The sequence below is a fragment of the Pimephales promelas genome, chromosome 23 (assembly GCF_988280905.1).
Source record: "Pimephales promelas chromosome 23, fPimPro1.hap1.1, whole genome shotgun sequence".
NCBI classification, from domain to species: Eukaryota; Metazoa; Chordata; class Actinopteri; order Cypriniformes; family Leuciscidae; genus Pimephales; species Pimephales promelas.
In genome coordinates this window covers 12,999,504-13,016,160 of record NC_142791.1, presented here as the reverse complement: position 1 = coordinate 13,016,160, position 16,657 = coordinate 12,999,504, and positions in this window count along the sequence as shown.

The window sequence follows — 16,657 nt, the reverse complement described above, 5'->3', positions numbered from 1 at the left end:
GGGTTAATGCAGCAGCAGCGAGCAGTCGCTCTTTACTTTTGTGCGTTTTTCTTCAGCAGGTCTGTTGTAGCGCAACTGTAGGCCAACTAATTAATAACCGCTCTCAAAAGACTCCCAGAAACAGTACCAACCACAGAGCACAGACATGGGAATGAGCTTGAGGATATCAATTTAGCTGTGCTATATTCAGATTTACAGAACCGTCAGGATTGTTTTACTGTACTCTGAATGCTTATCGTTAAATAATGAAAGTAATTTTTTCTATAAAAATGTCCTTCTCTTGTTGGCTTCACATATACAAGTAGATAATTCAACCAATATCACTAGGAATGTATTGATGTTTGTATGTCAAAGTAGTTTTGATATTTTACTGTGCTTTCAGTAAGCAATTGAATGTCACGATTTCTCACCAAAACCCAAATGTATAAGGCAAAAAAAAAAAAAAATGGTTTTCACTAAAACAGGACACAGCTCACATATATATTGAATGTGTCCCCTTATATCAATTTCCCCATGTATTTAGTCATATTTTAGCTGTTGTGTTTGATTGTGTAATAGTGTAGCTCTCAAATAGGAAAAGATGGGATATAATCACAGAAACAATACAGAATAGTAGTAGAGTAATAATAGTATAGTATCATTCAGTAAAAGCAATAGTACATCATACATCATATGATCATAATATTCTTGCTTGTCATGATGTATTTTTTGGGGGAACACTTTATTTTAAGGTGACATGGTTACATGTTACTTCATGTACTTACTGTAGTAATAACAGTAAATTATGAATAATTACAAGTCACTAACCCTCAGCTGAACCCTAACCGTAACACTATAAAAAGTACATATTTGAGTAAGGACAATGTAACAACGTCCCCTTGAAATAAAGCGTGACCTTTCTTTCTTTTCGTTTTTGAAAACAAATTCATTTTTCTGTTCCCCAACCAGACGAGACTTCGGTCAGTTTTGAATTAAAGCTGGTAAGTCTTGTATGGGTAAGTTTTGTATTAAAATGCAATAGAGATTTGAGAGAAAAGCGCATCAAAAGACAAAATGGCCTTTATTTTTCTTTGAGCTTTATGAATGATCGGCAAACACACAAGGCCCTTTCCTCGATCTGACGCCACACCAGCATTACGCAGTTCAAAAGACACAGTTAACCTTATATTGAGTTGGTAAAACACAGGGCTAACAAAGTGGAGCAAAGAATGTTAATTTTTACATTACGTCGATTCAAAGTCTTCCGTGTTATTTGTGTCTAATCAGTTCGCAAACATAAAACTCATTCACGATAAAGTCGACATGAAATTGGCCCCATTTACTTTCTTTATTAAATGTTTCTTGACTTATTATGAACCTTTTTTCATCAAACTTCCCTCTTATTTTTCAACCCCTCTCCTCTAATCATCTGGTTTGCTTAAACAGGATGTAGCCTAACACTCATTTTCATAATCTAATCAGTTTTCAAAGTAAAACATTCCGCCTTTTCAATTTCAAAACAGGAATAAACTGAATAAACTCACACCATCGGGGCTTGAGCCCTAAAAAGCAGGAGAAAAGAAATGTAGTCCATTTGAAAATACATAATGTTGTATACAGACATGAGTTTAGAATATAGTTGCATGTTGACTTTAACCAAGATTACCTCATGATATGATTTTCCACAATCACAAATGTGCTGTAAAATATTATGTGTTCAAAAACAATGTCTCATAGTCAATAAAGATATTCCAGGGATGTTTCATTAATCCAAATATATAAATCCAGTGTAAAAGCCATATAGGCTGCGTTTACTGCATTGCAAAGATCAGATTTTTTGACAATATCAGATTTTTTTTTTCTTGCCTGCCCTGTTTACATTCACTTTAGAAAAATAATTACAGTAACTCCCACCCAAATAAATATTTTATTTATTTTAATGATTTATATAATTCATGTCGGTTGGTTCCATGATTACTTTCCAGCATGGATAAGTTAAAATCATAGAGCAAAATGTGACTGAGAGGATATATAGGCTAACGGTTTGATTACGGTAATAACGGTTCACTTAGATCTACAATTCTGAAGTGAAATAAAGAAGCATTGAAAGAATGCGTTTATTTAAATTCAGTTGAATAAATTATCAAGAGAGAGATTGAGATTGTGAAGCTGTTTAAAATGACAAAAACTGCAAAGTTATCTCGTTGTAAAGAAATATTCAGTACTGAAGCTGTTTTATTTCTACAATTCACTTCGCAGATGTTAAACACTCTCTATGCTCCACATCTGCTTCATAATACAACATTTAAAAAGCTATCTGTTGAAATCAGATACATTTTTAGGTCAGATATTGTCCATATATCATATTTAAAACCACATTTGGAAGTGTCCAAGAACAGATGCGAAAAATCTGATGTCGTGCAGATGTTTCTGTTTACACATATGCAACAAAATCTGATGTAAAAAATCTGATGTTTGTGCCAGTGTGGACGCAGCCAGTCCGTCTTTATAAACATCAGATGTTGCTGCATTGTTGCTGCAGTGCTTAAAAGCATCAAAATCTTCTCCTGAAGTGCAAATATATGCCAGCCTGCTTTCCCGACAGCCAGATGGTCTTCATAAATATGTTGTTAGAACTCATATTTTAGTTCAGTTTAGGCTAGAATGCTGCTCATCAGCTGCGTTTGTTTCTCAGTGGTAGCGAGGGATGGGAGAAGACATTTACACAGCTGCCATCTCCTGTCAAATTTAGTGCCGAGGTGATGTATGAAATAAAATTCAATGCGCAAGAGAATATCTGATTAAAATAAACCAAGCTTGATTTCCCGGGAGCCATCAAAAGTTAGTTTTATTTCCGATTCCGTTTGCCGACTCGTGTATGATGTCACCGTTTGTGGGCGGGGCCCCAAGATACGCATAAGATTGTACGCCACTTCATCGGCTCTACTCAGGTAGATGTTAAACTCCACTTTCCAGATATGGCATCCGCTTCTCGTGATCTAGCACACTTTGGTTCGTTTGTCGGAGCCATGGCGCAGCAGTTGACATCTTGGAGCTCACATGAGTAGCTAATGCAGGTTCAAGTCCCCAGTGTCTTCACTTTCTGTCCAATACAGTAGCAAAAACGCTTCATTTAGAAAGAAATCCGGATTAAAAGCATAACATTGGCACTGAATGGTTTAATGGACTTGCCTTTGATAGAAAAATACACCACTTAAAATCAAACGACCATATATTTTAGTTTCATGTAGCCTATTTAAATTGACCTATTTTAAATTTAGTACTCTCACTTAGCAACAGAGTGATGATAACCATTAGATTAGAGACACTTTATGACGTCGGTGCTTAATCAATACGAGCAGACTGAAGTGGTGGAATGTTTGTCCTGTCGTGAAAGAAAGGGACTTGTGTGTGGCACTGGAGTTGAGAAAAGCTGGAAATTCAATTTGCGAGCTTGCGATGCAAGTGCAGAGATATAAATCCGGTTTCAGATTGAGCAAGCTTTGCAAAATGAATTGCTGAAGGTAATGTTTTCTCCTCGTCTCCGATCTCTCCCTGCATATGAAGCGGGGCAGATGGGGACGGCCGTCATTTGAGCTGGTTCACGCGCGAGTCCCCGTAGACTGAACCAGCAATAGAGCCGTGTTTAGGTTTGGAATGTATTTATGTAGTAGAATGTACTTTCATAGAAGAGCAAACAGCATCTTTGTAGACGCATCCAAATTCACTGATATTAATTATTTACCTATGATAAAAAATATTCATGTGATTTGTGTGTGTATTTTTTGGGGGTGGGGGGTGTGCGTGCTTATGCCCATTGTTTACGTTTATTTACTTTAATTTGTAACTCACAAGCTTGTGAGCTCTTCCATGATTCTGTAAATACTCCTGAGTCAGACTGCGAATGAAAGCGGTCTGCGGGATTCTCAGTTATCCATACCACAACTTTTATGTAACTTGACAAATTATATAAAGAAAAAAATGATCTAGATTTGAGATATTATAAAGGGTAACAATATAATGTGAAGTGGTGTGCACAACTTCTGTGAGCGAGCAGTGCTTGAACATGACAGCAGTAGATGTTTGCTAGCCGTGGTATCAAATTATAAACTATTAGTTGTGAAAATACTATGGTGGTTTGTCTGTCACTTTTTTTGCCATAATTTATGCTTTTAAAATAAAGTGCTAAATCTCTATAAAGTGTAAACTTTTCTTTTTTTTTAAATAAATCTATAAAAATGTTTTGATGTGTGGTGTATTTTGTTCTGTGTCCGTTCTTTGTCTAGTGCTCTACAAGACAGAAGCTTGTTGCTATCGTATTTTGAATTTCTAAGTTCGTCGCAGTTCGTGGAATTTGTCCGTTATTGATAAGAGAGGTCAAATATCATTGAAATACAATGAATGTCATGTTTGTTTTAATCTAGCCAACCTGTTGTTGGCTATGTATAAGACAGAGGGTATCAATGAGCAACAGCCAATGAAATTGTGAGTTGGAAGAGCGTGACAGAAGGGCGAGGGAGTGCTGGGCCAGCAAGGAGAGCAAGCTTTTAAACGTCCTTGGTCCTGTCCCAATTGACACAATTCAAGTGCATTTGCGGTGGCTATACACAAAGAATGTGTTTTTGCATTTAAAAATGCAAGACGCGAGTGGAATAGAAGGCCTAGAAAGCAAGGCGCTGGTTTCAGAACACTGTCTCATCCACGAGATTCTGCAAAAGACGAGTGCAGTGGTCAAACACGTCCGTCGGTCACTAGCTGTATCCCAATTCAGAGGCTGAAGGACACAGACTTCAAAGATTACGACATTGTCTCTGAGGTTCGGACTGAGCGTTGTTAAATGGGATGATCTAGCCTATAGAGGATAGCTCTTGTTGCCTAGCAACTGTGTCAGATGCCATTGATGAATGACAGTAATATACTGAAAGTAACTTTTTTGAAAGTTATATTAAACTGTATGAAAACATTTCAGGCTACACAAACTGTTTAAATATGTTCACCATGGTCCATTTATGTACATAAAGAGTATAAACAGTATCACTTTACTGGAAGGGTTGTGCATAAGACTGACATAACACCTTCATATTCATTATGGGAGGTTTTATGCAGTTTGCATTGAAACTCTCTTTTGGACCTTGAACCGTTTGGTAAAAGTGCATTATATGAAAAAAATCCTGGAATGTTTTCATCAAAACCTTAATTTCTTTTCGACTGAAGAAAGAATGACATGGACATCTCGGATGACATGGGGTGAGTACATTATCAGCATGTTTTTTGAAAAGTGAACTACTCCTTTAACTCCACGATGACCTTTTGTCATTTTAGGTTTCAGAAGAATGTTCACAAGTTCCCCCTTTGCATGCACTTCTGCCCACACTTTGAGTCACTGACAGTCAAAGCAGCATTCCTTCATGAAAGTGTGGACTCGGAAGACAATGAGGGTTTGGTGTGTTATTTGGGACAGGTCCCTTCGTTGTACCCTAAACACTTGCGATCTTCCTACAAGTCCCCACTTTTGTGATGTAACGCTACTTTGACTGTCGGGGAGAATCCTGTCAATAGTGCGCACCGAGGGCGCATATCGACCGCAAAGCGGGCCGCTCGTGAGCACCCTTCTGAAACCTAAAATGATAACCTTCGGTCTCATGGACTTAAAGGAGACGTGCACGTGACAGCGTCCCAGAAGACCTTAAGTGCATAAGAAGTGTGCCATTTGGTACAGGGCCTAATTTTGGGATAATAATTGTCTGGGATGGTGAAATGGGCGATCTGAAGAATGTAAATCCATACAAATCATGTCCAGCAAGGAGAGCAAACAGTCCCGTAAATCACGCTGACTGGAGCGTATGAAATTCCATGGGATTAGATGACATCAGTGATGTGTTAGGTCTTTGACAACACAAACTGTAGCCCAATCATGTGACTGAGTGGTCTCAACTCAAATGGATCAGATAAGGGAGTCTGGGATGTCTGTGTGATACATGTGTGGGTCCTTGGGGTTTGAAGGGGTTAGTCTTGTCAGTCTCTGGTAACCCACCCTTGACATGGGATCAGTGTGGATAGAACATTCCGGGGAATGTTGGTGTTGGATGACAGATACTGATGAAATGACAGTCCTGCTCCTCGTCTTACTACACTTTTAGTAGGAAATCAGCTCTACGGTGTCCTACGGCCAAGTTCTTTCTTTAGATTGAGGTCCTTGCACACCAAAGTCAGGTCTGAGGTGGAAGAAGAACCAGGAACAGACCCATGAGACTGGCCTCCTCTGAGCTGTTAACACGCATCGAGCCATGGTGAGGTAAGACGGTATTTGAGCATTACGTTGGACATAATTCATGTTGCCAGAATGTAAGAGATCCCAGCTGTTTATTGGACACCTCTCATCTGGGAAAACCATTGCCGATCTCACCCCTCTGCAGCTGCTGCTCACCTCCATTGGAAGCTATTTTGGATGACTGAGCAAGCAGAACACCAGGCCTGTGTCAGCAAAACCTTGGCAGAGTTGGAGGCACACTTGGGTTGGGTTGAGGTATTCAAGCACAGTCAGGCTCTGGGTAAATGAAGTGCCATCAACGTTCCCCCCTGTTCCCTTCCTCCAAATGAGTTGACTTGTGAGTGACAAGTGAGCTGTGGAGTTTGGTTTCAACAGCGCTGACGTTGAGGTTTGTACTGATGTCAGGTAACTCCCGGTAACAGGATTCCCAAACCTGTTTAGCACATCATCCCAGGGTGATAATTTTACTGGACCATGTGTCTATTTAAAGAGTTAGCATTCCATGCTAATAAACAAGCATAATGATATTAAAAGACATGCTGAAGGACAGCAATTTCACTGAGTGTTTACTTGTCACATGATCAGTGGTTAAGTCTATGAAAGCTGGTTGAAATACAGTATTAAGGAAACCTGTGAACTGGAACTTAGCAACAGCCTCGCTTTCATACCCGTCATGGCACTTATTCATCGCTCTGAATGAAGTCTATAGAGCAGTTCATTGAGTCACAGATTTGGAATGGAAATATGGGGGTAGGATTGTTCCATTATTCAAAATAAATAAATCATGATCCGCAAATAAATGTAAAGAGATTTACAAAAAATAAATCAAATTCACAAATAAATATTAAGATCCACAAATAAATGTAAAGAGTTTCACAAAAAAATATAAAACTCACAAATAAATAAAATGAGATTTGCAAATAAAACTATGTATTTACAAATGTTTTTTATGCCACAAACACAACTCTGCCTGGCATTTATTTGTGAACCACTTTCTGTGCATTTGTAAATCCCCTCACGCATTTGTGAATCGGTTTCTGTGCATTTGTAAATCCCCTCACGTATTTGTGAATCAGTTTCTGTGCATTTGTAAATCCCCTCACGCATTTGTGGATTTTGAAACACTTCTAGCGTCGAGGTCCAGACAAATCCACAAATAAGTGGACTCCACCCACCGTTTCCTCAAGCCAATCAGATAACAGCCATGTTGAGCTGAGCAATCGTAGCACGTTGTCGCCACAACCAATCACGTTAGGCTTTACACTCGGGGCGGGACATGAATGTGATGAATTTTGAAGATATTTGCACCCTTGTATAGGCCATTTCACAAGATGTAAACAACACTGGTCCAGAAGCACTTCCTGTTTCAGTTTGTAACTGTTTTCTTTATTTCACATGTAAAGAAAACATCTTAAAGATGTTTGTTTAACTTTTTGATTCAGTTTTAAATGTTCTGTTGGTTGTATTTTATCCAAGCTTTTATGTAGTGTTAAAAAACTGAAACAGGAAGTGCTTCTGGACCAGTGTTGTTTACATCTTGTGAAATGGTCTTCATTCAAAATTGAGCTGTTTGTGTGGTTCCAACAACCTGTTTCCAAAAGATTGCTGGAGTTTAAGGCTTTTTTATATTTCCATCGGGATTACACCCAAATTATGATCACCTTCTTGAGCATAACACCCTCTACACCAGAATCAAGCGCCGCGACAGCGCGTCAGAAGCAAATGGTTCGTGGACGGTGGAATTTGGGTAATGTATTTTTTGGACATTTTAATTAAAGTTTCTTTCATGATAAAAACTATTTTATTGCACTCAGAAGGCTCCCCTGAGTCCGTAGCACCAAGCGCCATCCTATAATTCCACCGTCCACGAACCCACTATTTTTATAATGGCATAATGCTACGTGGGATGTCCATATCTCAGCTCTGGAAGGGTCTAGAGACTCCATTTTTGCACTCAGGTCTAAGTCAGGAAAGAAAAGAAACTTAATTTTTAAAGAAACTTAATTTTTCGCCTGAAAAAAAAAAACAAAAAACGTAAGGGATACCACCTCCATTTTTGCACTCAGGTCTAAGTCTCATGGCCCTCTATCAGAATCCAGAGTTTTGGGAAGATTGAAGAAACTTAATTTTTCGCCCGAAAAAAAAACAAAAAAACGTAAGGGGTACCACTGTCGTTTTTTTTTCGGGCCGAATTTTTGAGTTTCGATATCTCAGCTCTGGAAGGGGCTAGAGCCTCCATTTTTGCACTCAGGTCTAAGTCTCATGGCCCTCTATCAGAATCCAGAGTTTTGAGCAGATTGGAGAAACTTAATTTTTCGCCCGAAAAAAAAAAAACGTAAGGGGTACCACTGTCGTTTTTTTTTCGGGCCGAATTTTTGAGTTTCGATATCTCAGCTCTGGAAGGGGCTAGAGCCTCCATTTTTGCACTCAGGTCTAAGTCTCATGGCCCTCTATCAGAATTTGGGAAGATTGGAGAAACTTAATTTTTCGCCCCCCAAAAAAAACGTAAGGGGTACCACTGTCGTTTTTTTTTCGGGCCGAATTTTTGAGTTTCGATATCTCAGCTCTGGAAGGGGCTAGAGCCTCCATTTTTGCACTCAGGTCTAAGTCTCATGGCCCTCTATCAGAATTTGGGAAGATTGGAGAAACTTAATTTTTCGCCCAAAAAAAAAAACACGTAAGGGGTACCACTGTCGGTTTTTTTTTCGGGCCGAATTTTTGAGTTTCGATATCTCAGCTCTGGAAGGGGCTAGAGCCTCCATTTTTGCACTCAGGTCTAAGTCTCATGGCCCTCTATCAGAATCCAGAGTTTTGAGAAGATTGGAGAAACTTAATTTTTCGCCCGAAAAAAAAAAACGTAAGGGGTACCACTGTCGTTTTTTTTTTTCGGGCCGAATTTTTGAGTTTCGATATCTCAGCTCTGGAAGGGGCTAGAGCCTCCATTTTTACACTCAGGTCTAAGTCTCATGGCCCTCTATCAGAATCCAGAGTTTTGTGAAGGTTGAAGAAACTTAATTTTTCGCCCGAAAAAAAAAACGTAAGGGGTACCACTGTCGTTTTTTTTTTTTCGGGCCGAATTTTTGAGTTTCGATATCTCAGCTCTGGAAGGGGCTAGAGCCTCCATTTTTGCACTCAGGTCTAAGTCTCATGGCCCTCTATCAGAATTTGGGAAGATTGGAAGAAACTTAATTTTTCGCCCCCCAAAAAAAACGTAAGGGGTACCACTGTCGTTTTTTTTTCGGGCCGAATTTTTGAGTTTCGATATCTCAGCTCTGGAAGGGGCTAGAGCCTCCATTTTTGCACTCAGGTCTAAGTCTCATGGCCCTCTATCAGAATTTGGGAAGATTGGAGAAACTTAATTTTTCGCCCCAAAAAAAAACGTAAGGGGTACCACTGTCGTTTTTTTTTCGGGCCGAATTTTTGAGTTTCGATATCTCAGCTCTGGAAGGGGCTAGAGCCTCCATTTTTGCACTCAGGTCTAAGTCTCATGGCCCTCTATCAGAATCCAGAGTTTTGGGAAGATTGGAGAAACTTAATTTTTCGCCCAAAAAAACAAAACATAAGGGGTACCACTGTCGTTTTTTTTCGGGCCGAATTTTTGAGTTTCGATATCTCAGCTCTGGAAGGGGCTAGAGCCTCCATTTTTGCACTCAGGACTAAGTCTAATGGCCCTCTAACAGAATTTGGGAAGATTGGAGAAACTTAATTTTTCGCCCAAAAAAAAAAAACGTAAGGGGTACCACTGTCGTTTTTTTTTTCGGGCCAAATTTTTGATTTTCGATATCTCAGCTCTGGAAGGGGCTAGAGCCTCCATTTTTGCACTCAGGTCTAAGTCTCATGGCCCTCTATCAGAATTTGGGAAGATTGGAAAAACTTAATTTTTCGCCCAAAAAAAAAAAACGTAAGGGGTACCACTGTCGTTTTTTTTTTCGGGCCGAATTTTGAGTTTCGATATCTCAGCTCTGGAAGGGGCTAGAGCCTCCATTTTTGCACTCAGGTCTAAGTCTCATGGCCCTCTATCAGAATCCAGAGTTTTGGGAAGATTGGAGAAACTTAATTTTTCGCCCCCCCAAAAAAAACGTAAGGGGTACCACTGTCGTTTTTTTTTTCGGGCCGAATTTTTGAGTTTCGATATCTCAGCTCTGGAAGGGGCTAGAGCCTCCATTTTTGCACTCAGGACTAAGTCTAATGGCCCTCTAACAGAATTTGGGAAGATTGGAGAAACTTAATTTTTCGCCCAAAAAAAAACGTAAGGGGTACCACTGTCATTTTTTTTTTCGGGCCGAATTTTTGAGTTTCGATATCTCAGCTCTGGAAGGGGCTAGAGCCTCAATTTTTGCACTCAGGTCTAAGTCTCATGGCCCTCTATCAGAATTTGGGAAGATTGGAGAAACTTAATTTTTTGCCCAAAAAAAAAACGTAAGGGGTACCACTGTCGTTTTTTTTTTCGGGCCGAATTTTTGAGTTTCGATATCTCAGCTCTGGAAGGGGCTAGAGCCTCCATTTTTGCACTCAGGTCTAAGTCTCATGGCCCTCTATCAGAATTTGGGAAGATTGGAGACACTTAATTTTTCGCCCCCCAAAAAAAACGTAAGGGGTACCACTGTCGTTTTTTTTTTCGGGCCGAATTTTTGAGTTTCGATATCTCAGCTCTGGAAGGGGCTAGAGCCTCCATTTTTGCACTCAGGTCTAAGTCTCATGGCCCTCTATCAGAATTTGGGAAGATTGGAGAAACTTAATTTTTCGCCCAAAAAAAAAACGTAAGGGGTACCACTGTCGTTTTTTTTTTGGGCCGAATTTTTGAGTTTCGATATCTCAGCTCTGGAAGGGGCTAGAGCCTCCATTTTTGCACTCAGGTCTAAGTCTCATGGCCCTCTATCAGAATCCAGAGTTTTGGGAAGATTGGAGAAACTTAATTTTTCGCCCCCCCAAAAAAAACCTAAGGGGTACCACTGTCGTTTTTTTTTTCGGGCCGAATTTTTGAGTTTCGATATCTCAGCTCTGGAAGGGGCTAGAGCCTCCATTTTTGCACTCAGGTCTAAGTCTCATGGCCCTCTATCAGAATTTGGGAAGATTGGAGAAACTTAATTTTTCGCCCCCCAAAAAAAACGTAAGGGGTACCACTGTCGTTTTTTTTTCGGGCCGAATTTTTGAGTTTCGATATCTCAGCTCTGGAAGGGGCTAGAGCCTCCATTTTTGCACTCAGGTCTAAGTCTCATGACCCTCTATCAGAATTTGGGAAGATTGGAGAAACTTAATTTTTCGCCCCCCCAAAAAAAACCTAAGGGGTACCACTGTCGTTTTTTTTTTCGGGCCGAATTTTTGAGTTTCGATATCTCAGCTCTGGAAGGGGCTAGAGCCTCCATTTTTGCACTCAGGTCTAAGTCTCATGGCCCTATATCAGAATCCAGAGTTTTGGGAAGATTGGAGAAACTTAATTTTTCGCCCGAAAAAAAAAACAAAAAAACGTAAGGGGTACCACTGTCGTTTTTTTTTTCGGGCCGAATTTTTGAGTTTCGATATCTCAGCTCTGGAAGGGGCTAGAGCCTCCATTTTTGCACTCAGGTCTAAGTCTCATGGCCCTCTATCAGAATTTGGGAAGATTGGAGAAACTTAATTTTTCGCCCCAAAAAAAAACGTAAGGGGTACCACTGTCGTTTTTTTTTCGGGCCGAATTTTTGAGTTTCGATATCTCAGCTCTGGAAGGGGCTAGAGCCTCCATTTTTGCACTCAGGTCTAAGTCTCATGGCCCTCTATCAGAATCCAGAGTTTTGGGAAGATTGGAGAAACTTAATTTTTCGCCCAAAAAAAAAAAAACATAAGGGGTACCACTGTCGTTTTTTTTCGGGCCGAATTTTTGAGTTTCGATATCTCAGCTCTGGAAGGGGCTAGAGCCTCCATTTTTGCACTCAGGACTAAGTCTAATGGCCCTCTAACAGAATTTGGGAAGATTGGAGAAACTTAATTTTTCGCCCAAAAAAAAAAAACGTAAGGGGTACCACTGTCGTTTTTTTTTTCGGGCCAAATTTTTGATTTTCGATATCTCAGCTCTGGAAGGGGCTAGAGCCTCCATTTTTGCACTCAGGTCTAAGTCTCATGGCCTTCTATCAGAATTTGGGAAGATTGGAAAAACTTAATTTTTCGCCCAAAAAAAAAAAACGTAAGGGGTACCACTGTCATTTTTTTTTTCGGGCCGAATTTTGAGTTTCGATATCTCAGCTCTGGAAGGGGCTAGAGCCTCCATTTTTGCACTCAGGTCTAAGTCTCATGGCCCTCTATCAGAATCCAGAGTTTTGGGAAGATTGGAGAAACTTAATTTTTCGCCCCCCCAAAAAAAACGTAAGGGGTACCACTGTCGTTTTTTTTTCGGGCCGAATTTTTGAGTTTCGATATCTCAGCTCTGGAAGGGGCTAGAGCCTCCATTTTTGCACTCAGGACTAAGTCTAATGACCCTCTAACAGAATTTGGGAAGATTGGTGAAACTTAATTTTTCGCCCAAAAAAAAACGTAAGGGGTACCACTGTCGTTTTTTTTTTCGGGCCGAATTTTTGAGTTTCGATATCTCAGCTCTGGAAGGGGCTAGAGCCTCCATTTTTGCACTCAGGTCTAAGTCTCATGGCCCTCTATCAGAATTTGGGAAGATTGGAGACACTTAATTTTTCGCCCCCCAAAAAAAACGTAAGGGGTACCACTGTCGTTTTTTTTTTCGGGCCGAATTTTTGAGTTTCGATATCTCAGCTCTGGAAGGGGCTAGAGCCTCCATTTTTGCACTCAGGTCTAAGTCTCATGGCCCTCTATCAGAATCCAGAGTTTTGGGAAGATTGGAGAAACTTAATTTTTCACCCCCCCAAAAAAAACCTAAGGGGTACCACTGTCGTTTTTTTTTTCGGGCCGAATTTTTGAGTTTCGATATCTCAGCTCTGGAAGGGGCTAGAGCCTCCATTTTTGCACTCAGGTCTAAGTCTCATGGCCCTCTATCAGAATCCAGAGTTTTGAGCAGATTGGAGAAACTTAATTTTTCGCCCGAAAAAAAAAAACGTAAGGGGTACCACTGTCGTTTTTTTTTCGGGCCGAATATTTGAGTTTCGATATCTCAGCTCTGGAAGGGGCTAGAGCCTCCATTTTTGCCCTCAGGTCTAAGTCTCATGGCCCTCTATCAGAATTTGGGAAGATTGGAGAAACTTAATTTTTCGCCCCCCAAAAAAAACGTAAGGGGTACCACTGTCGTTTTTTTTTCGGGCCGAATTTTTGAGTTTCGATATCTCAGCTCTGGAAGGGGCTAGAGCCTCCATTTTTGCACTCAGGTCTAAGTCTCATGGCCCTCTATCAGAATCCAGAGTTTTGGGAAGATTGGAGAAACTTAATTTTTCGCCCCCCCAAAAAAAACGTAAGGGGTACCACTGTCGTTTTTTTTTCGGGCCGAATTTTTGAGTTTCGATATCTCAGCTCTGGAAGGGGCTAGAGCCTCCATTTTTGCACTCAGGACTAAGTCTAATGGCCCTCTAACAGAATTTGGGAAGATTGGAGAAACTTAATTTTTCGCCCAAAAAAAAACGTAAGGGGTACCACTGTCGTTTTTTTTTTCGGGCCGAATTTTTGAGTTTCGATATCTCAGCTCTGGAAGGGGCTAGAGCCTCAATTTTTGCACTCAGGTCTAAGTCTCATGGCCCTCTATCAGAATTTGGAAAGATTGGAGAAACTTAATTTTTTGCCCAAAAAAAAAACGTAAGGGGTACCACTGTCGTTTTTTTTTTCGGGCCGAATTTTTGAGTTTCGATATCTCAGCTCTGGAAGGGGCTAGAGCCTCCATTTTTGCACTCAGGTCTAAGTCTCATGGCCCTCTATCAGAATTTGGGAAGATTGGAGACACTTAATTTTTCGCCCCCCAAAAAAAACGTAAGGGGTACCACTGTCGTTTTTTTTTTCGGGCCGAATTTTTGAGTTTCGATATCTCAGCTCTGGAAGGGGCTAGAGCCTCCATTTTTGCACTCAGGTCTAAGTCTCATGGCCCTCTATCAGAATTTGGGAAGATTGGAGAAACTTAATTTTTCGCCCAAAAAAAAAACGTAAGGGGTACCACTGTCGTTTTTTTTTCGGGCCGAATTTTTGAGTTTCGATATCTCAGCTCTGGAAGGGGCTAGAGCCTCCATTTTTGCACTCAGGTCTAAGTCTCATGGCCCTCTATCAGAATCCAGAGTTTTGGGAAGATTGGAGAAACTTAATTTTTCGCCCCCCCAAAAAAAACCTAAGGGGTACCACTGTCGTTTTTTTTTTCGGGCCGAATTTTTGAGTTTCGATATCTCAGCTCTGGAAGGGGCTAGAGCCTCCATTTTTGCACTCAGGTCTAAGTCTCATGGCCCTCTATCAGAATCCAGAGTTTTGAGCAGATTGGAGAAACTTAATTTTTCGCCCGAAAAAAAAAAACGTAAGGGGTACCACTGTCGTTTTTTTTTCGGGCCGAATTTTTGAGTTTCGATATCTCAGCTCTGGAAGGGGCTAGAGCCTCCATTTTTGCCCTCAGGTCTAAGTCTCATGGCCCTCTATCAGAATTTGGGAAGATTGGAGAAACTTAATTTTTCGCCCCCCAAAAAAAACGTAAGGGGTACCACTGTCGTTTTTTTTTTCGGGCCGAATTTTTGAGTTTCGATATCTCAGCTCTGGAAGGGGCTAGAGCCTCCATTTTTGCACTCAGGTCTAAGTCTCATGGCCCTCTATCAGAATTTGGGAAGATTGGAGAAACTTAATTTTTCGCCCCCCCAAAAAAAACCTAAGGGGTACCACTGTCGTTTTTTTTTTCTGGCCGAATTTTTGAGTTTCGATATCTCAGCTCTGGAAGGGGCTAGAGCCTCCATTTTTGCACTCAGGTCTAAGTCTCATGGCCCTCTATCAGAATTTGGGAAGATTGGAAAAACTTAATTTTTCGCCCAAAAAAAAAACACGTAAGGGGTACCACTGTCGTTTTTTTTTCGGGCCGAATTTTTGAGTTTCGATATCTCAGCTCTGGAAGGGGCTAGAGCCTCCATTTTTGCACTCAGGTCTAAGTCTCATGGCCCTCTATCAGAATTTGGGAAGATTGGAGAAACTTAATTTTTCGCCCAAAAAAAAAACGTAAGGGGTACCACTGTCGTTTTTTTTTCGGGCCGAATTTTTGAGTTTCGATATCTCAGCTCTGGAAGGGGCTAGAGCCTCCATTTTTGCACTCAGGTCTAAGTCTCATGGCCCTCTATCAGAATCCAGAGTTTTGGGAAGATTGGAGAAACTTAATTTTTCGCCCCCAAAAAAAAAACGTAAGGGGTACCACTGTCGTTTTTTTTTTCGGGCCGAATTTTTGAGTTTCGATATCTCAGCTCTGGAAAGGGCTAGAGCCTCCATTTTTGCACTCAGGACTAAGTCTAATGGCCCTCTAACAGAATTTGGGAAGATTGGAGAAACTTAATTTTTCGCCCAAAAAAAAAACGTAAGGGGTACCACTGTCGTTTTTTTTTTCGGGCCGAATTTTTGAGTTTCGATATCTCAGCTCTGGAAGGGGCTAGAGCCTCCATTTTTGCACTCAGGTCTAAGTCTCATGGCCCTCTATCAGAATTTGGGAAGATTAGAGAAACTTAATTTTTCGCCCAAAAAAAAAACACGTAAGGGGTACCACTGTCGGTTTTTTTTTCGGGCCGAATTTTTGAGTTTCGATATCTCAGCTCTGGAAGGGGCTAGAGCCTCCATTTTTGCACTCAGGTCTAAGTCTCATGGCCCTCTATCAGAATCCAGAGTTTTGGGAAGATTAGAGAAACTTAATTTTTCGCCCAAAAAAAAAACACGTAAGGGGTACCACTGTCGGTTTTTTTTTCGGGCCGAATTTTTGAGTTTCGATATCTCAGCTCTGGAAGGGGCTAGAGCCTCCATTTTTGCACTCAGGTCTAAGTCTCATGGCCCTCTATCAGAATCCAGAGTTTTGGGAAGATTGGAGAAACTTAATTTTTCGCCCCCCCAAAAAAAACGTAAGGGGTACCACTGTCGTTTTTTTTTTCGGGCCGAATTTTTGAGTTTCGATATCTCAGCTCTGGAAGGGGCTAGAGCCTCCATTTTGCACTCAGGTCTAAGTCTCATGGCCCTCTATCAGAATTTGGGAAGATTGGAGAAACTTAATTTTTTGCCCAAAAAAAAACCGTAACGGGTACCACTGTCGTTTTTTTTTCGGGCCGAGTTTTTGAGTTTCGATATCTCAGCTCTGGAAGGGGCTAGAGCCTCCATTTTTACACTCAGGTCTAAGTCTCATGGCCCTCTATCAGAATCCAGAGTTTTGGGAAGATTGAAGAAACTTAATTTTTCGCCCGAAAAAAAAAACGTAAGGGGTACCACTGTCGTTTTTTTTTTCGGGCCGAATTTTTGAGTTTCGATATCTCAGCTCTGGAAGGG